Genomic DNA, 27,713 nt, shown 5'->3' with positions numbered 1-27,713 from the left:
AGGCTTGTGCTGTGACCACTTCCCTGAGGAGCCTGTTCCAGTGCCCAACCACCCTCTGAAGAACCTTTTGCTAGTATCCAACTTAACCTTACCTGACTCAGCTGAATGTTGTTTCCTTGAATCCTGATCATGACAGAGATCAGTCTCTGTCCCTCCTCTTCTACTCATGAGGAAGTCAGAGGCTGCAATGAGGTCTCCTTTCAGTCTTCTCCAGGCTAGACAAGGTAAGTGACCTTAGCTGTTCTTCCTGTGGCTTCCCCTCTAGGCTACACTATTTTATGTAATTACAGTCAGTCCTCTGCAGCATTTAAAGTTGGGTAAGCTGACAATACCTTTCTCTGAGATTTTAAAAGGATGTGTATTTTTTGCCTGTTGAAATTGTGCTTTTAAAAGCTGTGGATTACTTATTTATCCTAGTGTTATACTCAGCTCCTTTACCTAACAAGCAAGAACAGACCTTCTACTGTTCAGCTTGATTCTTGTCAAAGAGATGGCTGTCTTCTTGGCAAAGGAAGAACTCAAGGAGACATATAAACATAGTTAAATTTTGGTCTAAACAAGAAAACCTCCCAGTAATTATTTGACTAAGGGGGGCATTGTAACAGTTACCTCTTACAACTTTTCATCAAACCTTAAGCAGTGAAACAAAGCAACTGTTTTTATATATTGGTGACCACTAGTTTACATAATTAAACATTTATTTCTACCAATAACAACAGGAAGGCGCACAGGGGCGGAATGGCAGGTGGGGGAACAATACACCTATCAAAAATACAAGCTGCTGGTCTGGCCCTCCCAGAGCTGTTCCTGGAGATTCTCATCCCCATGGGCCCAGGGAGGACAATCATCACTCTGAGTCAGCAGGGGTGGCTCTCCAGATCCCCTTCAAGGTTGGGGGAGGTTTACTTATTTATAAAGTTTAGGTGAAGAAGCAGAGACAGGGAAAGTGGGAATCAAATGGGAGTTTGGAGAAATCAGTGTGGAAAAGTAGAGGGGTAATAAATCCTTGTGTGTTTTAGGCTAGAAGTCGGGCTCAGCGATCCTTGTGGATCACTTCCAAATAAGGATATTCTTTGATTCTACGATAAGAAATTAATAAAGAACCAGTCTGTTAGAAGCCCTTGGTTGTTTATTCTTAGTATTACATGTGTATTTGCATACTTCTCAGTTTTTTACATTTTTGAGGATTTTGATATATTCACAAATCATGTTAATTGAAGACTGACACTCCTGTTCCATCTTGAATTCACCTGAACGAGTATTTAGTGACAGGACAAGGGTGAATGGCTTTAAAATGAAAGAGTAGGTTTAGATTAGGTATTAGGAAGAAGTCATTTACTATGAGGGTGGTGATGCACTGGTACCGAGAAGTTGTGGCTGCTCCCTTCCTGGCAGTGTTCAAGGCCAGTTTGGATGGGAGCAACCGGGTCTAGTGAAAGGTGTCCTTGTCCCTTGACTTGGAATTGGATGATCTTTAAGGTCCCTTCCAACCCAAGCCATTCTATGATTTTGTGATAACATATTCTTAGCTTTCATGTGACAACTATAGCTAAGATAATCTAACAGTTGTATATCTTTAAACACCAAAATATTATTCTTCAATAGTACTGTATGCAGCAGAAAAAGAGAAAGGTAACATCTCCTGACCTATATAAGCAGCTGTTCTTAGAAATGCCATTAGTTTCTTTATTTTCATCAGTTGCTGCCTGAAAGATCTGAAATAAAGATCAATATTTATAAAATTTTGCCAGTTTGTGGAGAAGAAACTGTAACTATGAAATTTGTTGTTAAAAACCTAAATTCTTACAAAAATGCTGAACTCTCTTTTTCTTTCTCACATGTTTTCTGAATTTTAATTTTATTTACAGAAAAATAATGAAAAACTGTCCACATAATTAATGATTTGAATTGAATAAAAACATTTTCTGTTTCTGAAGACATGCAAGGTAATGGCTAGATACTATTTTCTTGATGGAAGAAATGGATGTGGCTAAATATATTTTATCACTTATTGAATAATTTAGCTTAACAACTACTTCTGTTGGTGTGACTAACCTTATAACTTACGACTACAAAAGTTAAGGAGTAGACAAATTAATTCTGCACATCAAATGAGTTTTTTTTGTGTATTGCAGTGCCTTAGAACATTTTCTGTGTGGTAAAAATAAAAGATCCTGTATAAATGAATATTTTTGTTTATACACTCATAAAGTCATCCATAAATCAAACTGGACAATAATAAATACTTCAAAAACAAAGCAAGGAAATAAACATAAAAAGTATTTCATAGTTTATATGGATGCTTTTCACATGCTCCTAGGAGGAAGGATAAAAGCAGTGTAGAAACAGAGGAGATAAGATTAAAGAGCTGGTCCTGTGATTTTCTACAATTTACTCCATATCTTGTCTAAATCTGTTTGAGAGTTCTACACTCTCTATACCTATATCATTGATCATGATTTTTTTCATTCTTAATATTCACAACTAAACCCTGTTAAATTTTATTTAGATTTCCCTTGTACATTCAAACTCTTTATATCATTGTTTAATCTCGGCTAGCAACTAAGTACCACACATTCACTTCCCTTCAGCAGGACAAGGGGAAGAAAACTGGAGGGATAAAAGTGAGAAATTCTGTTGGTTGAGATGAGAACAATTTGTTAATTGAAATAGGAGAAAATAAAATAGTAAAAATTATTATAATTTAAAATATTGTAATGAAAAGGAAAATAAGAGACAGAGAAAGATAAAAAATGAGAATGACAGGTGATGCCCAGGCAGTCCCTGAGCAGCAGGCCCCCAGTCAACCATAATAAAATAAAATAAAGTAAAAATAAACCCCTAGTTTATTGCAGACCATGATGCCATATGGTCTGGAATATCCCTTTGGCTGGTTAGGGTCAGCTGCCCTATAAAATGTCTCATGGCTTATCTGTTTCTTTTCCTCAGGGTTGGGATTAATGCGTGAGAGATGGTATTCTTGTTTGGACTCAGATGTTTATTATTTCTTATCTATATTACAGTCTTACAGACCATGAGTTCTTCAGTACACCAAGTCAACAGACTAAAAATGGAGCTCCCAGTCTCTCTCTCTCTACAAGGTCTTTTAAGTGTAAACTACCCAATTATAAAATGCTAACTAATTTATTTTTACTTTTAATCCAATAACCAAATACCTGTGTTCCACACTGGGGACCCTTCCACCCACACCCATGAAGAAGGTGAAAAAGCAAGCCAAGCCTACGCCCTAAAACCTCCATCTTGCTACATATGTATTACAATATCCTAAAACCTTAAAGTTTTCCCCCATGTGATATAACATACTTCTATTCAAACTACACACTCATAATCTCAGTTCTATCACTCAATTTTGGAAGCCTTTTCCACAGCCTCAGGACAAATACAATGTTTTCCTGCAGGTCAGTGACTGTCAGCACAGAAAGCCTGAAATTCTCTGGGCTCAGGGTTCCAATACTGTCCCATCTGTGTCACCTCACAACATTTTGAGCACTCCCAACCTCCTAGCTGGTGGGATCATATGAGAAGCTGAAATCACAGTGCTGCTCAGCAATAATAAAATAATAAAAACATCTTTGTGTTTTCAACACTCTTTTCAGCACACATCCAAAACTGTGCTCTGTATTAACTACTGTGACAAAAATATATTATACCTCGACAAAAACCAGAACACCTCATCTCCCCTTTTGTGTCAGTTTTGAAGGAAATTCAGAGATAGGAATTAATTCCTGAGACTCTTTAGGAAGTCTGTACCTTCAAAAGAGAAAGCCGTTTCAACAGGGACACATAGTTCATCATTGTTTCTCCCTCATATAAAAGATTTTAAGGAGTTTCTCTTTTTTCAGCTTCAGCCTGGCAAGGAAAAGAGAATGAAGGGAATGGAAAAAAAACACTAAAGACATAAGATGAGGCTGCAAGAAAGTAGTTGAATTTCTGTCTTCACATACACTCAAGTCTTTTACATGAAAAATGTCATTATTCAATAAAAGAAATGGGAGTAGCAGGCGGGGGAATCAGTGGAATATGTACAATGAGAAGAACCTTTCAAATTTCACCTCTTCTAGATCTTGTGAGGACGGTTACAGCTTCCAAGCACTCAAAGACTTTACATGTCTCTGTTCTACTCTTAAAGAAGTATTTTAGGCAAGTTCACAGTAAGGTAGTACTGTCTTTCTGCTCTGCTTCCTTTATTGCATCTCTCAGAAAACTCACTTTTACTTTTGATTTATGCTATGGGCAAGTTGTTAGACTCTTAATAATATAGGTTTTAATAATTTCTCCCCTTTTAGTGACTAACAGTAAATAACCAATCCAGATGTTAGATCAATGTAGGAATTTTCACATCAATTTACATCAATTCAAACTTTTTAAAAACTGCTGTGGTAGCTAGTATAGCAGGTAACTTTGGGAATGCTCTATCTATGTTTAGATTTATCTCATATTTATTTGATTGCTTGGGGTTTTTGTGGACACTGAGTGCATTATATTAAAACTGCTTCCTAGTCTTATTCTATATGACCAGCTAAGCTATGTATCAGAGTTGTAATGGAGAAAATTTGATGGTATATACACAGAAATAACTAGGAAATTATTTGATTTATGCTGGTGATAACAAACTATAGATACTATAACAAGAAAATGGAATCGCTATGCTTAAAACCAGTGGAGAGGGAATAAAGTGTTATTTCCTACAGCAAACTCTATTACTAAAGGACAGAAGATAAATATTATCTTGCAAATCAATTCAGAAACAAGTAACTTGAAAGAATTCAAAGCTGAAAATCACCCCAGGACAAAACCTAATACAGTAAGTGCCTGAAGTATACTTCCTATTGGTCGCAAGATGCAAGATGATGCAGACAATGGGATTCATAAAATTGTAGAAGTCAAAGTATGTTATGAATAACATTTATCTTGTAGATCACTGGCTAATGTATTAATTGCTGACTGCAGGTGATGTTCAGATGAATAAGAAAACAGAAAATGGAGCTGCACACAAAAGAAATCTCAAAGTCTAGGAATAATACATTATCTTTCCTGCTCAGTTTTAGAAGGGGAAAAAAAAAAGTGATTAGAATTTCAGAAACAAAAGTAATAGAGCAGAATCCACATTTTGAGAAAGGAGGCCATAAATTATAATATACTAAATGTACATAAATCTACACTAATATAAAAGATCATACACTTTCAGTGCCAGATAAAGTGAAGTTTTAAAATTAGAGAAAACAAGCTCTGGATTAAGGGATAACAAGGTCAAGAGTTTTTTCAGAAAAAAACTCCAACTGCTTTCTTTTCTTTTTGCAAATGGTTGATGAATAAGAATGGGTTTGAATCCTAAACATAGTTTAAGAGTAACCAAAAAACAACTAATAAACTATAAAAAAGACAGAATGAACATCTAAGTATTCCTTCAGGAATGTGATAAATAGTCTAGCAAGAAATATATGCAGGATTCAGCTTTTCTGTGAGGTTCTGTTTCTTTATTCAGAGTATAGGCAGCCCAAATTGAATGAATTTTTCTTTATTACAATTTTTCTTGATTGCATTTTCTATGCATTCATATTAAATTTTTACAATCAACAAATAAGACCCCTTTCATTGTTGCTGTGATTCTCTTTTTTAATTTTTATTTTATCGTTTTTTAATGAAAGAGATGATTGAGAAAGACTAGGCTCTTGAGTTTTGGGGAGGCAGAGGAGGGGACTAGGGACCTGGAAGTTTCATAGCTATTTATATTAGATATTATTTTTCTCTTTAGTGTATCAAAAGAGATTTCATAATAATGATGCTGCACAATTACTAAAAAAATTTAATTAAATTCTGTATTCAGATACTTAAAAGACACATCTTCGGTACAAAACATCTTTTCTATGTTTATAACCAAAATTTTACATTTGTTGTTTTAAATACAAGCAGAAGAACAGCCCCAAGAGACTATGTCTCCATCAGAAAGTATATACACATCCATAATATTTTGGGCTTAATATCTCTCTCTGTGGTCTGAAATCCTTATTATTCATTCTGCTGGTTCCCCCACCCACACACTGCTGTTAAAAATTTAACTTATTTAATAATAAGATTAGTTAGAGAAAGCTTTACAGTAACATAATTGCATCAAGGCAATAGTATTAAATTTCTATGTTTGACTGATATTTTGCATGATCATCAGATTCTTTCTTGATGACTGTATCTGCAAATTACTGTTGAAAAGAAAAACTAGCATGTTGATATTCTATTTTTTTCTACTTTTCACTTTTTCTGCTTTTACTTCCTCTGAGTAATTCATTCTGTTTCTACTTCTGTTCATAGGAAATTAGTGCCAGTAAGATGCCCATCATAGGTCTCTAAATGTCATTCCACAGAATAATTTTATGGTATTCACTCAAATGTCTGTTTTCATACTTGATCTCCTACCCTCTCAATGTAGGTCAAGTGTAATTGTTTTTCCAAAGGTTTATTGATGACAGTGTAATTGAACCAGACTCCAGTGGCCTGAATCACAATTACAGTGAAGGTAGATATAAATTTCAGTCATAAAGATTAATAATGTACAGTTGTAAATTTAACTGTTTCACTTCTGATTAATTATATGTATAACTTTTTAATTTTTTGTACTCAGGTCTTTCAAAATACTGTGGGACACTAAGCTCTGTCAGAAAATCAGTATGTATAGCAAGTGACAGATTAAGTCTTGTATTGAAGCCTCTATTCTTAGTATAAGCTAAACTCAAAAAGTTTCCAAAAGTTTGGAAGAGATATATGTGACATATTGGCAAAGTGCTCTGTTGGATTAGAAACACCGACACCATATGAGTTATCACCTGTACTTGATGCTTTATCATCTCTACACAATAGCCAGATTTATAGTATGGACCCTTAGAAAATATGTCTGAAGATTTAGTAATTATGTTCTCTTTGTAGAAATGGTGATATCCCTGTTCCCCATCTCTCTTCAATCTACCAAATAGTTACTCTAAGCTTCACCTTATCAATGAGAACCAATCTATTTTAACAGCTCAAAACTTTTAAAATAGCCTTCCAAACACACTGGAAAATTAATTTTGGATATTAATGTACAAATACTGAGGAAATTAAAGCCAAATCTCTGCTACAACCCAAATATATATATATACTCTTGAGTGATTATGAAGTTTTCTCCCACAAAATTACTTGCTCAGTTTGTCAATAAAAGAAAAAATGGAGACAGCTGTGAGTCATAATAGTCACTAGCTGAGTGTAATAAGGACATGTGGAAGCAAGGTGTCTGCTCCTTTAACTTTACCTGGCCAAAGGATAAACAAACCAGAACATACAAATCTGACCAACACAATGATAAGGGAGGTAGTGATAAGAAAAAATATGTTAACTGGCATGAATTGATAAGGATATGCCATGTACAAGAATGTTTTTATGGTTTTGAATACTTGAATATTTTTATGTTTTGCAAAATATTATCACTAGAGGAAACAACAAAAACCAGCAAAACAAAACAAAAAAATCCAAGCCAACCAACCAACCAAAAAAAACCAAAACCACTCCCCCCACCCCAGAACAGAAAACCAGCAAATCAAAATAAACTGAAAAAAATTCCCAACAACAAAAAGACATAGGAGACTAAAGAGCAGAATTCCTAATATCTCATTCCTCACCTCTGTAACCAGAAATGGGAACCTCATCTACCCATTTTTATGGCTTCAGAATGTTGTTATTTTTGGTAATCCTGTGTCTTTAACAAGTACATAGAAAATTATTCTTTCACTTGCCAGTTTTTTATCTTCCAGTAAGGAACTTTTCTGGGATGGGAAAGCCGTGGATTGTAATTAAGAGTGAGAACTCAGTTCTCCTACCTAATGAATGCCTGGTCTGATCATTAAGCTGCTTTGCAAAGAACATGTACAACCCTCATTGTTATAGTCTGAGCATTTTTATCTAAATTCATCTTGAACCTAGGAACTACAAATGCTCAATGCCAAATGATATTAGGCAGAAAATGAGTCCACAGGGAATTACATTGGAATAGACAGCAGTGCAGCTGATAATTGAGCATTTCCAGTAACATAGCAGTTAGACCTCCTAAAAGGTATGTGTAGTTGATGGTTTGGTTTTGTTTGTTTGTTTGTTTTTCCTCCTTGGTATAATGTCTGCTCTCTGTAAAAACTAGATTGAGCTTTTAAAAATTACTTTCTTGAGCTCAGACTTCTGTGTCTACATCTTTGTTACATATTTGCTTGTTCATGAGATAAAAATGCTATAGAATAATCAATCCTTTCTACATTTTTCTCACAAGAGGGTGAATTCTTGAAATTAGGTGATATGAACACCACTGAAATGTCATGCAGGATGTATCTCAGGGAGAGTATGTAGATTCACATTGGTTATTTTTCCCTAACATGAGGAGTTTTTTCATCCCTTTGCAAGTCATTTGTAGAGAACAATTGCCACATACATATTGCTTATGGCTGATAAAGCCTCACCTCCCTGCCCTGCCCTCCCCTGAGTATATGCTCTGGGGAAAAGAAACACACAAAGACATAGTGTGAGCATTCGAATTACACATAATGATTTTTACAATCAAAATTTTAATGTACAATATGGGCTGTTATCTATTTTTCATATATTTCAGAACTGATTTTGATGTAAAATAGAAATTTTATTATCTTGTTCCCCTTCCTGCTAGTTTTAATGGGATACTAAGCCCAAAGCTAGTAAGCTCAACTAGAACTTATAAGAACTGTGTTAAGAAAGGGTTTAACAATTTTCTGACCTTTCCTCTTTCAGCATTTCCATTAAGGCAAATACAGAATCCTTGAAAGAATCAGATTATGGTCTATTTTTTTGCTCTTTGTGTTCTTTCAGGAATGTTCTCTCATACATAAAACATATTCATTGTAGAAAGAATTCTGTCTTTCAGTTGTGAGCTCTGTTAGATATGAGTATTGCTGTGGAAGAGAGTAAGTTTACCAAAATTATTATTTTAAATGTCATCCTAGGATCTAACTACATCCCAGAAACAACCCAAGGCTTGGCAAGTCATTCAAAGACCATGCTATTGACATTTGAAGTCCTTGTCAGAGCTCCTTTTTTTGTGGTTTTCAGCCATATGGTTATTTTGATAGATGGTCTTTTCAAAGGGAAAACAGAAAGTTAATTAGGGTCATATTGAAATCTAGTTGAGATCAGTATCTGAGAGTACTACAAAAATGGTAGAAATAGCTTACTAGGACAGTCCAGAAAGTATGGAATTTATCACAGTGGCCGAATAAGAAAAAAAAAATTGCTGGATTCATTGGTTCAATTCTCTCCCCTGAATAATGTTCTGATTTGCAGCAACCAGAGACAGTACTTACATTTCTGTATTTCAATTTCCACAATTGTAGTTCAGAAGGACTATTTTATATATATAAAATTTACAGTGGCTGCATGAAATTGTATTTTCTGGTTCAAGCAGGAATACAAACCACCTCTCTACTCTTCTCTGCAACTCAAAACCAGATGCTGTTTGACCAGGTTTGCAAGGTTTCAGCATTTAACTAGATTATATTTCTTTCTCTGAGTGTGGCATTATATTGTTTTTTGCATTTAAAAGCCTCTAGAATTTTAAAGCCAGATTAGCAGGACATAAAATTAGGAGGGTTAAAAAAAAAAGTAAATGGAAACAACATAAGCAGGTTAAATCAATCACTTCTGAAGTGCCTGAAAAACTGCTTTGAGACATTATCTAACAGTAAGTACATCAGGTACTGCTTTGTGGATTAGTTGTCAAAGCAGTGCTACTAGGTCAGGAGAGGAGTAGATGAAAAAGACACTAAGGAAAATCCCCAAGCTCAGTTTCCAGCTAGGACCTGAGATCAAATGTAAAATCATTGAAGTTCACCAATACAGTTGGATATCATTCTTTGTTTTGTTTCTAGGTTAACTTCTGTATGTACATAGTGTAGATTTTATTAATTTATTTTCTCTCTTTCTCCAGATTTCACTTACATTCCAGCTGGGATCAAAAAATAAACACCTACCACAGTAGCATCTGACTGAAGTTACAACTACATGTTGGAATCTGGAGATCTTCACCCAGTTATAAATATCAAACATAAAATTTGAATATATTTGGATCACTTTCTTGTTTTGATTTTCAAAGCTTACTGATCAAAAATTACTCTGCTGGCTTACCACATATTTAGGAAGAGAAGTTTCTTTTTGTCAACAAAACTGAACTTTCTGTGTTATTCTGGTCTGCATAATATGATGGAGTGTTGCCCTGTAGCTGAATAGAAACAGATGTATATGGAGAAAATAACAAAAACAGACACAGATGGTGTATCACATGTATAACTTCTTAATTTATCCCTCATTGTGTGATACAATTATCCCAGCAAGTAGGCTGTATTCATTCCCTTTTCACAGATTCTGCCAGTTCCTGCAGGGACACTTTTCTGGATAGTGCTATAAACTGCCAGGGCAGCACAAAAAGATTACTCAGTCTCTCACTGCACCCTCTCTAGGTCCCTTCACTGTCCATTTTTCCTTTTGTTTGTTTGTTTGTTTACCTATTTCTTTTTTAGTAACTGAGAGTGTGGTGAAAGAACTATTTCAGTTAATTTTTTTCATGGGAACAGTGATGTAGTTTTCTTTAGGCATAAAAACACAAAAAACAAACCAGAACACATACCATTTCCTCTATAATATTTGCAATGATAGGATCCTCTTTTCTAAAGGATAGTGTGTTATTTTAAATTTCTGCTCAGAATTCATACTTATCTCATGAAATTTGAATTAACTCATTCTCAACATTGTAGGGTTAACTCTGAACTTTGCATAATGAATATTAAATTGTGACTTCAGTTTGAATCCCAAGCTTCTCAGTGTTTCCCCATCAATTTGTTAAAAGTGATTTCCTGTCATAGCCTTGAAGATGTCTTTAAGCTTATGGAAACTGTGAGTATAGAAATATTATTCATGTAAGTATGGAAATGAAAGGTATTCATGAGTGTAGTAATTCAACTTCAATGGCAGGTGGCTATAATACAATAAAGATGTGTCACCAAAAGAATTACTGGAAAGGAGGATAAACTGAAACAAGTTACATTTGTTCTTTTATCTGAGATTTGCTTCAGATCTCTTTTTTTCCTTTTTTTTTTCTATTTTTCTCTTTTTCTTTTTTTCCTCTTCCTTTTCCATTTTTCTTTCCTTTAAACAAGGATTAAAAAGATAAAATTCTTGCCTATTCCTGATTCCATTTTCAGTACAGAATTATTCTCTTGGCTGCATTATTTTAGGTAAGCATTGCATAAGTCCATGGCTTTATGATACTTTTTGCCCAGTAAAGACCTGACACAGATCAGGAAGAAAACATTGAATTCCTTTTAGGCAAGCAGACAAGAAGCAACACTTCAGAATCAGGTTTTCTGAGAAGGTGGTAGTTGCTCCACCCCTGGAAATATTCCAAGTCAGGTTGTACTGGCCTCTGAGCAATCTACTCTGTTTGAAGTTGTACCTGCTCATACAGCAAGGGAGTTAGATTAGAGGGACTTTAAAGGTCCCTGACATGCTAAATCATTCTCTGATTCCATGACTTTAACAAATGTTTAAATATGCTGTTCAGGTTTAATATTCTTAACAAGCAAAATTATTTGTTTCTATTTAACAATTGTCTTAATTTTTGTATATGTTTTCTTTAACACCAAACTGTATCACTAGGCATGTTTTTAAACTGAAAAACATGGCTCTATCGGTAGCAGCACAGAATAAAAAAATCTCTGTACCTTGGATGAAATCTTTGAAAATGCTTTATTGCATTCAAAAAGCAAATAAAGGAACAAAAATTTTTATGAAAATATTAATCAGAAAACAATTTAATCTATATTAGCTGTGACATTCTTTTTTCTCTGTGGTCAAAGTTCTGTATACAGGCAGGAATATCCTCCATACTAAATGAAAGGAAACCACCCTGTATTCTTGTCTGGTTTTGAGTTCTCTCTACCTCAGTTGTTCCACAGCTTTTAACTCTGCTGCTTTCTGCTTCCCGTATGCTCTCCCACAAGGCCCTAGGCAAGCTTCTGGCCAGATCGTTTTTTCTCTGATTCTGCCAAAGACAGTAACAAAACTCCATTAGGAATCCTTAACTGTTTTTAAGGCACCTTCTGCTGCAACCCTCATTTCCCTCTGTCCTGAGCTAAAATTGGCCACAAAGCACATAGTGGAAGTAAGAAACCACATATTTGCATGAGATGGACATGCTTCACTGACTGTACTACATGCAATTCCTCTGACTTTAGTTTTTTTGGATGGAGAAAACCAGGTCCATGTTTGTTCTAGGACTACAAAAAGCTAATTAATAAAATGGACTGGATTTACTATAATTATTACAATTAAGTACAATTTACTAAATTTACTAAATTTTAACAATGTACTGAATTTACTGAAAAACTGTACATTTCTTCATATAACTAAGACATCTACTGTGACTATTAAGATGCCAAGTAGCAGAAATGTAATGAACCTTTCTTTTTTTTTTCTGAAAATCTAAATTTTTTAAAATTATTAATAATTTTTTTAATTGTTTGGATTCGCTTATTTTCATTCCCTTTTTTATGATATCAAAAAAAACCCAAAAAAAACAAGACAAATATATTATGTAATCTGTTTTTTTCATTCCAAAGAAAGCAGTGCCTAAAAGATATCTTTTGTGTCAGTATTGAGAACCATGCAATGGAGCTGTTCTGATTTCTGGTGGTGACAAAACCAGGCAGAAAACTGTTTGCTCCCTATGACTTATCACAAATCTTTTAAGCTAGTAATATAAATGTTTTTTACTGGTTAAATAATAAGTGAAAGCACAATGATGTAAGAAAATATATCCAGCTGCCCTTGCTTTTAAGAAATGTTGGGAGAAAATTTGTTCAACTATCTAACTTAAACTGGTAAGTTAAAGTTCCACAGCTGTATCAGTCAGTAACTAAGGTCCTTTTTCTGATGGCAATAGTCCTACAGAATATTTCACAGGTGTAAAATCCTAGAGCTGGGAAGGAAAATGACTGATGAGCTTTTTGATCTCATGTTTTGAATACTGGAGTCTAGATTAATGCTTAGCAATTTCCAAGCTGCATTCACGTGTCCTGCTGCATATGCTGCACATCAGAATCAAGGCTAAGAAAATAACAGCTGTGTTGCAATGAATTTCTGTCCTGAGAAACTGGAGAATCAGGATTCAAGGGCTTGCATACCACACTTTCTTTCACAATTTAGGCTGTACAGAGCTTTAGATCAGAGAGGCGTAGTATCTATGGCAGCTATTTCTTACAATAGCAACAATGTGGTTTTTTTTCCTAGACATTTTTTAGGACATGTTTTTTGAATGTTACTTCTCTGTTCTCCGAATGAGGGAATTCCAACAGGGGAAACCAGGGATAAGAAGTGTTCATATTTTCTCTTCCTGTTCCTGAAATTCTTTAAATCTGTTTTCATTGAAATAAAGATTTTCTTTCCTAGAACTAACTAGATTATATCTCAAGATCTGACTTTAAAACATTGCCATTATAATTTATTTAATTTTGATTCACCTTATTAAAGCAGCACTTTTTTGATCTGCCCTTGAATTAAGCACGTTACTAGAATAGATACTTTTGTTTCTAGTGTCATGCAATCTTATCTTTTAGTTTAAACAATTTTCTTTCTCTGAAGTATTTTTCTCATAATATGTGAACTTCAATACTTCATCATGTAATTATATGATGGATGCACCAAAAAACTTCCTGTGTCATTAATTTCTTTGCTTCAGGTGCCTTTCTTTATGTTTTGAATTAATTTATTTCAGTCCAAGAGGAAGTTTGATCACACTGTGCTTACTAAGAAACACTGTTTTTGTTCTGCATAGAAACAAGCTTTATTCTGCTGATCAATAGAAGACATTTTTCTTTTTTTTGGTATTGATTAATTCAATTGCTGCCTTTATAAAGACTTGAAAGAAATTCTGCTCATATATATGGAAATGCAGAGAATTATATTCAAAAGTGTTTTTTATACAACAAGCACCAAGTTAAAACTTTATGTTTTTCCTAAATAGTATAAGCTACATTTAATCAAATTTTCCTAGGTTTACAAGATATTTCTTTAGTAAATTCGAAATGTATATGCTACTTCTACTACAAAGAATAATACTTAGAAATTATTAACAACAACATAATTAAATTATTAATTACTTTTTCCACTACTCCTACTCTTCCTAGTTATATGCAAACCTCATGACAGATTACATCATTTTCTTCAAGACATGTTACCAGTCCAATTAGAAACATAATTGTGTAAATAATATAGTCAAGAGTACCAGGTATATGAGAAAACGTCAATGTTATTATAAAAAGGTGGGATAAATAATGTGTTTCATGTTTATGTGATCTTGATCTGCCTGCATCTGGAAATCATATAAGCTATCATCAAAAGTAATATGGAATTGTGTAATAGATTTTCTGCTCATCAAATGGGAAAAATATGAAGCAAGTGTATAGATTGAGACAATTTTAATATCAGTTAAAATTAGCTGAAGCATATAAATTTATCATGAGGAGATAAGATAACAAAGAGGTATAAATCTATGGTTATACTCCCAAGTATGAAAATCTATCTTTTTTATTCTGGTAATGAAATTCCAGTGACATTTTATGAGGAAGCGGTAAATATGGTGTGTGGTTCTTGTGACTTAACATTAGGAAAAGTTTCTACAGATTTGTAAAATTCATAAATGTTCAGGGAAAGAAGAACCTACCAAAAAAGATGAGTCAAAAAGTTTAGCATAAAAACAAAATCTTTGGAGACATAATTTTTTTTCTTTATAAATATGCAAAGAATTAAAAACTGTCAGCACTGACACAAGAAGAAATAGGTATAAATTAATCAGGCTGTGAGAGGTCAGTTGGAAAACCCAGAGAATTTACAATATATTCTTCCATGGTAAGAAATCAGGAAAATTCAAGTGTCTATAATATAGGAGACATTAAATTTATACTGGCATTAGTAATAAGGTCAGCAGAGCAGGTTAAAGGGCTGATTCCCTTCAGATATGTTTTTTTTTTTGAAACTTGCATTTCTTTCCAGTTTTCAGGCTTATTACTTCATACATAAATTAATACTTTACTTGGCTTGAGCCAAGCTATTTATTATTTTAACCCAGCAATTTATTGAGCTACTTTTAATGGTAATAAAACATGGTTAAATAGAATAAATAATTAAATTTCAAATGAAGCAAAGCGTATGTGTCTTTAAAGTCTATAGATACAGCAGTCAGACACCTAGATTGAATTATTCATGTTGTATCACCCACCTGTGTAAAAGTTTGCTGTAGCAAAATTTCAGTGGTTTTAATTTTTTTTTTAATGCATTAGTGTCAGAGTTAAAAAAGCAGAAGCAGTTGATAGGGGAGAAGAAAGAACAAAAAAGTATTGTATGCCAAATACAGTGCAGTCCCTACTTGACTTAGTCCTTTTCACTCAACTGACTGTTGTCATATGTGAATAAAGATTATTGTGCTAAGAGTTGTTTTTTTTTTCCATCTGTCTTTCATATACAAACAGGGATGCAAATATTGTACATTTTCTCCTGTTATCATCTGGGTTTTTTTCTGAGAGATTTGAAACAGTGACATGTTTCTAGCGCAGTGAGAATCAGCATTACAAGATGATCTTGTCACTCACATATTGCTTGGCTGTATGCATTAAAAAAAAATTAAATTTTGAAGCAGGACAACTGCCTGCATCATAAACCACACATATTCTGCAGGACTTTTTGTGCATGTATATATGTATATAGGCTCCACTGTCTGATTACCTTAGAAAATAATGCACCAACAAGCAGTATGTGCCAGTCTTAGAATTTAATGAGCCTCCAACTCACATGCCATATTCATCCTCTGGTCTGCACAAGTGAGATTGTCATGAGCAGGACCAGGATTCCTTCCCCTTTGTTCAGCACATCTGGAGTGAAATACACAGTTTTGCATTGCCCAAGAAGAAAAGCAATTTTAAGTGCTGGAACAAGTCGAGTGAAGGTCATCAGGAGAGTCATGGTTGGAGCAAATTCTACAATCAGAAGCTGACGGATCAGCCTTCAGCCTTCCATCTGGAATGTTTGTTACTGTCTATAATTTACTCATCAGAGGACACAGAGAAGATGGAGTTCAGATTTCCCAGGTTTTATCTGAAGCTGTCTAATTGTCTGACAAACTGACAGATAATCTACTGGTTTCGTGTTACACTCAGATTGGGAAATAAGGATAACATAATCTAATTTGTTCTCATCTGCTTTCAGCTGTGATTTGTTCCCAATTTTTTTACTTTGGTAAAGTAATTGGTCATGTTTATCTGTGCAGACAATTAATTACTGAATATCAGAACAGCTCTCATCAATCACTCCTTTACATTCTGCAATTCCCTGGTCAAAACATTAAGAAATCCTTTTCAAATTTATGGAGTCATTAATTTGAAGTGACCCCTTTGGTTTTAATAAGGTTAAATGAAAGGTACCAGTGCCAAATGTAGAACATTGAACTTGATGTTTCATATACAAACATGCAAAACAAAATTTGATGAGGTACTTGCTGTCAAAGTTTCTGGTAGATGTTGGGAATCCCTGATGTGTGTTTATCTAAGGTGGACTTAGATAGGCCCAAAATTCGTATTGCAAGTAAAAATCACCAAATTTTTAAGATCTCAGATACTGATAGGTGTTTTAGTAAAGAAAAAATTATTATCTAAACTGCTACATACTTTTTTAATTGTCACACTAAACTTGCTTTTTTTTATAAATAGCACATATAGGTGTGTGGATTAATTGCATTCAATACAGTATAGTTCTAGTTATCTCACTGGTGTGACTATGAAAACATCTATAAAGTTAAAAACAGGATTAAGAGTCATGATACACCGCATTTTATGCAAAACTACACTTGTCCCTGGAAAGCTGTTTTTTTATCAATTGCAGAGTTCTTAAATATTAATATGAATATATTAACTTCAGCACAAAAAAGAGTAATGTAAGCAGGAAATTAAAATTTTCTAAAAAAAAATCCCCTTTCATCTAAGAAGAATGATGTTTGCAACTCAATTAAGTAAAGGAGGTTTTAAGATCCACAGAAGATTTTGAGTTAGAAGGGGGCTGTTTGTTTGGGTTTTTTTTCATTAAACAATATTTATTTCTCTTTTAGGAATTCGTTTTGGGTTATCATATTAATGGTCTTATATAATTTAACTGCATAAGACCATTGCCATTATTCATTGTGCATGTCTTTTCCATATCTCAGAATGTCATTCAGTTGTATTTACCTGGAAAATTTTTTCATGTTCTAGTTCCTAAAAAATACATATATAAAATTGTTTTTGTAATATTGTGAACAGAAAAATGGAAAAATAAGTACTGAAGAAGAATTAAAGGGATATTAATCTAAAGAAACTGGAAACCTGCCAGTAGTAATGAATAGCTTCAGAACACTGGAAGATAAAGTGATTTTATAATATTTTATAAAGGTGAATGCTGTGTATCAAAAAATATATCACTGAATTCTATCTGTGAAATAAAGCTACTGTGTAATTTTTCCGTACCTCTTTTGATCACTCAGCTAGGATCTCATTATCTAGTGGTTTGATCTTTAGCTGTAGCTAACCAGCCTTCTCAAAAAGAAAGAAGAGAAAATAAAGGGAAAACACTCATTAGAGGAATGATATTGTGATCCAGCTATGTGTATACAAAGTTCCTAGGACATTTTGATTGATACCTAGACTTTGCCTGTACTTTACTCACATACTCCAGAAACTTATGTTTGTTGTATTAGGACTGGGAATGGTGTTTGTTTGAAAGACATAGGGCTTTCTTTATATCCTCTAAGATTTCCTTTAACTGAGGAAAACTCTCCACCAAAGTTATGCTTTGTCTGCACATCACCAAAAGAGCACTTTCACAGTGACCTCCTGGTTAAGTAAAAAAGTATAATAAAAGTAAAGTAGTACTTTACTTTGTGTAAAGTAGTGGCTTCATGTACTGCATTCAGCTGCAGAAATAGCAGGATTATTCCCCCACTCCCCTCAAAAAATTCAGTGGTGCTTTCACAGTTTTTGACCTTTCAGGAAAAGATACAGTCCACTTCCCTGTTGGATGCTAGACTCAGTGACACAGAAGATACCTGCCAGGCTTCACAGTTTCCTAAGATTCAATATAGCAAATGAAAGACACTGTGAAGAATAAAACATTCTTAAGATAGATATCAAATCTAGGTCTGTTGAACCAAACTAACACTTGCAAAGTCCTGGTAGACTTTATCAAAAATCAACACTATATTATGTCTATATAGATTAAGAAACACTTAATTTGTTAACTTTCTGAATACAAGATGGTAGAAGCTCTTTGTAATGAAACTTGTTGGTCCAGAGGCAAGAAATCAGATTGTGATCCCTGTTGTCTCAAAAAAATATTAAATACTATATTTTTAAAATTGAAGACATTTAAATTACAGTTGTATATGTCCTATTAATTTGGACATCTCTGCTTTTATTTACTTAATTTAATCTTTCTGTTATCTCTGTAACTAGATAATGCTTTCTGTCTTTAATTTAATTAGAGCTTTTCTACAAAATTATTCCACTGTTTTGGAGACCACTGCATTTTCTGTTAACAACTAAGCACTGACACAGTGGCACAACTCCCTCCCCTGTCCCATGGAACAGGGTAAAAATGGGAGTCTTGACTTGGAAGTGAGAACTCTTGTGGATCAGGTCAGATTATTCAGGTCTGCCCCCTCCCAATCTGTTGCCCACCCCAGGTTGTTCTCTGGGGAAGTGAGTAGGAAAAAGAGAAAGCCTGAGTGACATGCAAGCATCGGTGATGATGGCTCTGCAATACTGCGCTGAGATTTTGAGTCCTTCATTAAAGAAGGATTTTGGGATATGAAAGAGATACATCATAAAGTCACCCAAATTGCTGAGTGTCTAGATTGCATGTTCTACCTCAGACAGGGAGAGGGAGCTGGGGTTGCTTAGTCTCCTGAAGAGAAGGTTAAGGGGTCCTTTCACAGCAGTCTACTATTACTTGGGGGGGTTACAAACCTGAAAATGGCCAGATGATACAGTGAAGGCAAATGGCCACAACCTGTGACTAGAGAGGCTCATATGAGGCATTAGGAAAATAATTGTAACTAAAAGAGTAATGCAATACTTAAATGGGTTGCCCTGTACAGCTCTGGGCTCTGCATCTCTGGAGGTCTATGAGATTTAGCCAGTCACAGCCAATCTGATCTCATGCTGGCAAACAGATCTACTTAGAACAAAATATTAACAAAATAGTCTTTAGAAATATATTTAAAACAACATTTTTTTATAGTTCCATGGCTATCTGTTTCTTGGGTTTATGTTATAAACATCGAGAATTGTTCATTGTTGCTGACAGCATCTTGGAACTCATTTGTCTCAAATTTACTTTGAAAAGAAATTGCCAGTTTCTAAAGAGTACAGTGTCTAAACAAACATATATTTAAAACTTTCAAATTATGGCCTGAATGTATCTAAGCACAGTCAAGAACTGTAAATTTTATCTACCATTTCAGTTTCAGAAGGTTCCAATATATTAAAGTCAAGATATGCTGTCATGATAGTGCAGGATCACCAGTGCTGTCTAAACAGTCTGTATTATCTGTTGAGTAAATACAAAAGGAATTTCAGTTCCCAGGACTCCCAAAATAGGATCTTTCGAAAGCTTGAGTTGAATAAAAAATAATTTTAAAAAATTTAAAAATACAAAAAAGAAGGAAAGATTGTTCAATGTCAGGTTTGTCACTGTCACATCAGTTTACAGCTGATTTATTTTATTTCATGAACAGGAAGATCATATAAGAGGCTAATTTTTTTCTGAGTGGTTTTGAATGGAATCAGCTTGAACTAGAACTTGAGATTAACAAAAACCTATAAGAAATTTGTTGAATCCGGATCTTTGCTTTATTTAAACTTTACTTAACTTTGCTTTATTTAAGGTTATGACTTTTAATCAAAACTTTTTTCAAATTAAGGAAACAAATATTTTCAAAAATATGTAAAGAGTTTATAAGACATTTCTAAACAGCACTAAGAATCTAAGATACGAAATTAAATATGCCACTACTGCAACATGTTTCTCACTTTAAAGAATTCTTAGGCTGTATCTTGCTATGGAAAACTGTGAGGTTTATGAAAAAGAAGAAAAGAGAAAAAAAAAGAGAGATGCATGCAATGTTTTCCAGATGATGGGAAAAAATATACAAAATGCTTTAAGCACTTTTCTGATTCGCATAATTTACTTTTGATTTTGATTAGTTTTTGATTAGTTTGATGGGTCAAATATAGCCCTAAAAAGCAGAAGTCTTCTAGCTATATGAACATCTGCTCTTCATCTATTCTGTATCCCAGGTGGACACAGATGGATAACACGGATAGGAAGGCATGGGGCAGTAGAACTGAGCCACACACTTATTATCAGAGAGATCTGAGGGAACACAGATATAGTCCTGCTACCACTGTTTTCTATTTACTAGCTAAGATCAATTATCTGTTTTCATGCTGAAAGCTGAATGGCTATGAAAGTCATATTGGCTCCCTATAAAGAGGAAACAGACCTCTGAGTCAGGTACTCTTAAACACTTGAAATGGTGTAAGATACCTAAATGCCCATTTTCAGACTTTGAATTAGCCAGTAATTGCAATGCCTACACTCAGCTCTGAGATCTGAACCTGACTTCTAATGGCTAATCTTTTGTTCTCAGTCTGGTGATCACATCAGATCACCACATGCAGGTGATCACAAAGATCTGGTCACATGCAGATGATCACAAAGCAGCACAAACTGTGAAGATGCCAAATCTGAAAAACTGATGCAGTTATCTCCTCCTAGAATTAGAGCATTCTTGAAGAAGAGGATTAAAAAAAAAAAAAATCTGTGAATTTAGACTAGCACAGCTGCTGCTGCTGCTGTTAGAGAGGAAAAGAACATGAAATGCAAAAGAGGATGGTGAGTTAGTTTCACTGACAGGGCATTCTAGCTGATTTCCAGTTGTTCTGCCCTGAATAAATGTACTGATACTGCAGTAAAGACTTCACAGTTATTTCCATGTCTCATGCTTGGCTTTGTCACCCATATACATCAGCTGGAATGTTGGATATAAAACTAATTAAAATCCTGCCCCTTTTCACAGTAAGAAAAGATTCCAAACAACCATCACAGTCTTAAGCCAAAATAATTATGAAATGCAAATCCGTATCAGATATACTGGTATCTTGTAGTGATTAATGTTTATAGCCAATAAAAACTTAATTTCAAAATCACAGTTTCTTCTATATTAGTTTCACTGCTCAAAAAGAATATCTTTCATGTGGAAGTCCTAGCTTTCAAACTTTTCAAGCCTTGCAACCCTGACATTATCATGCTTTCTGCAGACTTTTGCTCCTATTGTAGTAACACAGAGATGAAAAGGACTTCATGGATTACTGGGTCTGGTCCCCTGCTGTGTATATAATCCTGAGCCCACTGAAATCAGTGGGAGTTTTAGCTTTTTCTTCAATGGTAGCATGATTAGACCTAGAGTATCTCAAAAATGTTCGAATTGAAGTCGGGGTTTTTTTGCACATTTTCCTAATGACTAGTTACAGATAGTATTAAAAGGTCTTAAATTCCAAATGTAATTGGTTGTGTAGTTGCAATTTGTTTCTAAATTCCTTATTCTATGAACAAAATCTGAAAATAACACTAAAGAATTTATTCTTGTTCATGTCTACTCATGAAAGGTCACAGCACACTGAGCTTAGATATCTCAAGCAAAGAACAGACTAGAGGCAAAGGGCCACAACCTCTAAGCTGATTTAACTCTTCATAGCCATAATGATCCAGTGAAGTGGAGTAACAACAGTTACAGACGATATTCACAAGGGAACCATATGCTTACTATCCCTGAAGATCTGTATTTAACCTGTTCTGTTTCGGTAATTGGGTTAAAGACAAAAGATTAGTCCACTGGATTAATCTTCCAGATCTGCATTTTCACAGAGTGAAGCGGATATATATCAGGTACTATTTCACATCTTCAAGTGGCATTAAAGAAGAAAGACAGCAATGTGAAGTCAAAACACATTAACTTTCAAAATCTGCTGAAAAGGTATTTCCCAGTTTATTTAAAACTAAAATTTATTTGAGCCAACATCAGTTATCTAAAGCTACTTGTGTGGTCAGAGGCAGTGAAATTTCCTTTATATGATCAACAGAGAGAGGTGGAGCACCTTGCGAATGCAAATCAACATAAGAATCTGTATTAGATTGCAAGAAATCATCCTATGAGAGAAAATAACCCAAAACAACCAAACATCTGAAACAAACAAAAAAAAAACCAAGCATCAGATTTTACTAATAATTTTTAGCTGTGTTTGTTTCTGATAACTTAGATGGGTTTGTATGATTTTAAATTATGCCAGTATATTTAGGACATCAACACCTTTAAAGATTTTATGGAAAACCCAATAGAAATTCCCAACAAATGTGCATCATTATTCCACAAAATAGGAAAAAAAAATTAGAAATATAGCTAGTTGAGATATCTTTAATATGAGAAAAGCTGTAGATTAATAGCCATTAATGATATCTTAACCAGAATGAAAACAGATTTATTACAGTTTGTAAATAAGCAGTTTATGGAGGAATAAAAGTAGCAGCTTTAAGTTAGACACAGACTTCAGAGAAACCCTACCAGATTTTAATGTATAAAAGGCTTTTCATTAATATGTATTCACATTCTTCTAACCTCAGTAAAAAATAGTTCTTTAATTATATGAGGTTCCGCAAACTAAATGCAAAGAGATTTTCTGTGTTACTGTGTTCATGTAAAACAATTGTAGGGTTTTACATCAAAAACAATAATGCAATTGCTATTATAGTCATATATTCCAACAAAGACTCCTCAGATTTCCAATTATAATTTCCAGCTTTTTTCTTAAAAATCAAACAACGCTGTATTTTTTTCTGTTGAAAATCCATAAACTCATAACATACTCCCATATTCTATGATTTTTGCCTCTTTCAAGGCATGTCCAATGACTCCATGATTTGTTTCTTAAAGCAAAGCACAGTTGAATGCTGGGTTTCCTGATCCTAGGTTTTTGCCTTTGTTTTCTTTTCTTGCTATAAACAGTTGATGGTGACACAGTCACTCTGGGATGAACCCATGAATAAAAGTAACAAGAATTTAAATACATGATTATCTTCTAAACTGGATGATTTCATAGTCCTGTTTACTAAGCTGTGAAGAGGGCTACTCCAGTAGCATACAGTACAAAATAAAAGAAAAAAAAAAATCCAAACAACACAAAGTTTAAAAAGTTACTAAACCACAACATCCCATATTTTCTTATATCCCTGTATAAGTCATTTTAATTTACATAATAGATTCTTTAAATATTTTTTTAAGAAAAAGATACATTTTTCTGTGACCAGTCATGATAAGGGTTATATTCAATGATTAATATTTTTAAATAAAATTAATATACCACAATGAAAATATTGATGGAACTAATGCAAATGTTTTCTGACTTCTGTAGCTAGATGAAATTTGCTGCATGAATCTTTTTTCTGTTCTCAGGTAATTTCAAATATTTGCTTCAAATCAATAACACATAACATCAAATCCACAATTCAAATTTATACTTGTACCCATATAAAGAAATCAATTTTTTATATTTTGGGTTTCATTTAAACATCTGCTGTATAGACGAATATGAAAATAACAAGATAGAAATCATAAACTACTAATTTGAAGTTCCAGTTAATAAAACTATGCCTATGTAATTTTGAGGAAAATATTCTTTTGTTTCTTTTCCACAATAATGCAGTCCTGGAGGCAAAGATAAAACAAACAAGACTTAAAATATAATTCAAAATCTGTATATCACAGGAAGAGAACAAAATTGAATAGAACCAGAAACTGACATTCATTAAAGACTCGTGTGTATGAAAGATACAGTTTATGAAAGCTGTTCTTTTGCACTGGGATTTGACTACCACACAATATACGTATCTATCTAAGTTCTTAGCTGCTATTGCCCTTCATATTAGAGATTAAAAGAATTTTTAAAAGTGTTCCTGGACTACAACCCTATGTTGTGAATTGGAAGCAGATTATATTCATGAGGTTTTATTTAAATCTGTGATTTTCTTTCTTCTAATCTCATTTTCATTTATAACTTTTTTTGTGAAAATATTGGATCTAATGGCAATAATTTTACACTTTTAGACTACAACTTTTTAACATTTTTGGCTATTTTTTTGTAGCTTATATTTTCTCCTATAGTTGTTTTAGAAAAGTGGATACAGGTCTAAATTGTATTTTATCTTGTTGAAGGCATAGAACACTACACTTTATACAATGAGCCATCCTGAAAATGGATCTTACTGAGAGATAATGAAATTTGGGCAGCAGGGACATGAAAACAGCCCTGGCTGGGTGTTGCAATCCACACCTTCTTGTGGATACACAGCTTCTCCTTAAACCCCTTCAGGAGATTGAGACCTGAAAATAAAAGGGATTAACCAAAGCTAGAATTATCTTCAATCACTTTAACTGACTATTCTTAAACTCTTCAAGTCTAATTATCTGTATATCTTCTAGAGATTTCATAAAATATAAGCAAATTAGCCTTTTTTTCTTTATTTAAAGACATCATTTCCAGCAGCTTCCTTTATTTACTCCTCTCTCTGGACCCACATTATAACCTGAAAACTTAAAATTATGTTAGAATTAAGCACTCTTCCGATGAGAGAGAAATATATTTATATACTTACATATTTTTATTTATTTATTAGTGCTGCATTAAATATTTGTCAGAAAAGCGGACGAGGTAGGTTTTATAAATCTCACACGATAGTACAATATGGATCCTTAAATTTGGCATGATAAATTTAAGTCAAACTTGACCATTAGCTTCTTAATGTGAGAATTAGGAAATTAGCTCAATTTGCTCTGGTCTGTTCCACCTTTCTAAATGTCCATTGGGAATATTGTAGTTCAAAACTTCTATCTATTACCCATAGGTATATAGGTACCATATAGGTAAATATTTTTCTTACCATCAAAAATATTTAAGCATGCAACACTGTATGTTTCTGAAAGTTGCTCCAGAAGTTTCTTCATTGATTGAGGAAGAGGGGAAATTATATTTCAAAAAGCATATGAAATTGACCCATTGATTTACATTTGTTTTCTCTCAGCAAGCAGTTTCAAATTATGTAAAGCAGTTCAAAGGAAATACTTTAATAAGGTAATAAATTCATTCAGGTATATTTAATTCTTTCTGATAAAATGTCAGAATAATTCAATAAAAATATTCCTAATTACAGAGTTTTCATGATTAACACAAATCCATATGCTCACTTTGAAATATAACACCTTTATTTGAGTAAATTAGAACAAAATTTAAAGCACTTAAAGATATGTAAACCCAGAGTTAAAAATGGATTAAGTACCACTTACAATTCCCACGAAAAATTACAATTTTATCATTTTGTAGGAAGATTTTGCTTTGTATAGATCAACATTTGTACTTTTCAAATTGTTGGAACTAGTTGGTTACTCCGAGAATTGTTATTTCTTCTGCTGTCTAATTGTGACTGACTGTTTGCAATGTTGATTCAAATCTTTAACACAAGTCTTTCTCTCTTTTTTGAGTAGTAGGTTCTCTAAGTTTTGCCACTGTAATGTGAACACTATCAGAATATTGCTTCATAGCTTCCATTTTTTTAATAGAAAATGTCTTTTGTTGTTGTTTTAATGTTGTCTTGTGTTTTCTTCAGTTTTTTTTATTTTGCCTTTAGAGAGTCACAAAACCATTTAGATTGCAAAAGATGCTTAATATTGTAAATCCAACAATTAACCCAGCACTACCAAGTCCACCACTAAACCATGTCCCCAGGTGCCACATCTACATATCTTTTGAATGCTTCCAGGAATGGTGAATCACTCACTTCCTTCAGCAGCCTGTTCCAATGTTTGAGAAGTTTTCCGGTGAAAACTTATTTCCTGATATCCAGTCTAAACTTTCCTTGACACAACTTGAACCCATTTTCTTTTTTCTCTATATTTCTTCCTATCTGTGAGAAGGGACTGACCCCCACATTTCTACAACCTTCTGTCTGGTAGTTGTAGGGCAATAAGGTTCTCCATGAGCCTCCTTTCCTCCAGATTGAGCAACCCCAGCTCCCTCAGCCACTCCTCACAAAAGTTGTGCCCTTATCGTTTTACCAATGTTGCTGCACTTCTTTATTTTATATACATGTCTAGATCAGAAAAACTGTTGCAGATATGTTTCAAGGCAGCTGTTGGATGACATGATAAATAAAATTAATTATTTTGGTAGAAAGTTGCTAAGATGAAGATTTGTTTCTTTGATGCCTGAATTTTATTCCTTTCAGAGCTCACACAGATCACCAAGAATTACTAATATTACATCTGCATCTTCTGTATTATCTTTAACCTACTGGTGGTTAGTACCAACATATGTAAATTGCAGAGCATTTTGTGATACAGACACATACTGAAATCCTCAGGAAGGGAACTATAGTTCAACCAGTACTTGTGCAGAAATTAAGACACTATCACTTCACTCAGACTATTTACCATGTCTCGATTTGAGCTCTTAATATGGGGATATGTTGAAAATCTTCCCATACCAGAAAGCATTCCAGATACAACTTCTAGATTACTTTAGAAAGCACCGAGTTAATGGAGCCATCTTCTTTTTATGAATTTATAAGATACTCAGATACAATTCCCAGCACTTCTTTAGAAGAGTCAAACTTATTTCTCTGGCATGAAAAATGTTTCAATCATCAAGCTGTAGGTGGGGTTAAATTTAAAATACCATTAGTTGTTTCCAGAGTACTCAAACTTACCATTTAAGGAGCTACTTCAGGGACAGCAGTGTAGTTCTAAACTGATAAATGGAAAAGATCTAAGAGCTCAGTGTCTTCTCTTTTGCTTCAGTTATTAATTGTTACGTCACTACCAACAGCTGGTTGGCTCTGAGAAAAACTTATGAGGAATGCTAGCCTTAAGCAGTGTGGATGTGAGGTAATCAGTGTCATTTGGCTTCAGGTTAGCTCAAGTACAAACAAATTATGCAATATGGACATGCTGCTGCACAGAATCTGAATGCAGATTCCACAGTTAGGGAATACATTACTGCATATTACAGTAGGAATAATATTCCCTTTCCACTTGGTGTTTTCATTTGCAACAGAGCCCCTAACAAAATAAGTTATATAAAGTTTCTGGGTTTTTAGACTTAGGAAGCATAAGCCATAAACGAGAAAAATTAGTTACCTTGGATTACCTATTGCATGCGTGGCAGCAATCCCTGTGCTGAAAAAAACCCAAAGAACAAAAAACAAAACTCCCCCAAAAACCACACAAAAAAACCAAAAAAAGCCCTGCAATAATTAAAAAGAGATTTCAATTATCTGATATTTGACTAACTTATTTACAAATCATGAACAACTGAGGTGTAGATCCACAAAAAAAAACACGGGAAATTTTGTAGATGCTGAGTTAAAAGATCACAGTACAAGGAAATACTTGATTTTTGTAAGAGTCCTGCTATTTGACATTGCCTTAAATTACTTACCTAAGCTACTCTTGCACTCATGCTGAGGGGGCA

General features: G+C 33.9%; 2 long non-coding RNA genes across 3 annotated transcripts; one reads left to right on the top strand and one right to left on the bottom strand.

The window, feature by feature from the left end:
• Positions 1-158: 158 nt before the first annotated feature.
• LOC147654118 (uncharacterized) lies at positions 159-11,849 on the top strand. The gene is made up of 2 exons (XR_015284477.1): positions 159-224; positions 9,989-11,849. It is a non-coding gene; the product is annotated as an uncharacterized LOC147654118 (long non-coding RNA).
• LOC111926210 (uncharacterized) lies at positions 11,838-27,038 on the bottom strand. 2 transcript variants are annotated; one of them, XR_015284475.1, is made up of 3 exons: positions 26,950-27,038; positions 17,604-17,669; positions 11,838-12,097 (listed from the first exon to the last, which is right to left on the bottom strand). It is a non-coding gene; the product is annotated as an uncharacterized LOC111926210 (long non-coding RNA). The 2 variants fall into 2 exon arrangements; XR_002862773.2 differs by lacking the exon at positions 26,950-27,038 and adding an exon at positions 24,455-24,544.
• Positions 27,039-27,713: the final 675 nt, after the last annotated feature.

The sequence above is a fragment of the Cyanistes caeruleus genome, chromosome 3 (genome assembly GCF_971803275.1).
Source record: "Cyanistes caeruleus chromosome 3, bCyaCae1.hap1.1, whole genome shotgun sequence".
NCBI classification, from domain to species: Eukaryota; Metazoa; Chordata; class Aves; order Passeriformes; family Paridae; genus Cyanistes; species Cyanistes caeruleus.
Note: the sequence above shows the minus strand (reverse complement) of the source record. Positions and strands in the feature narration are given on the sequence as shown.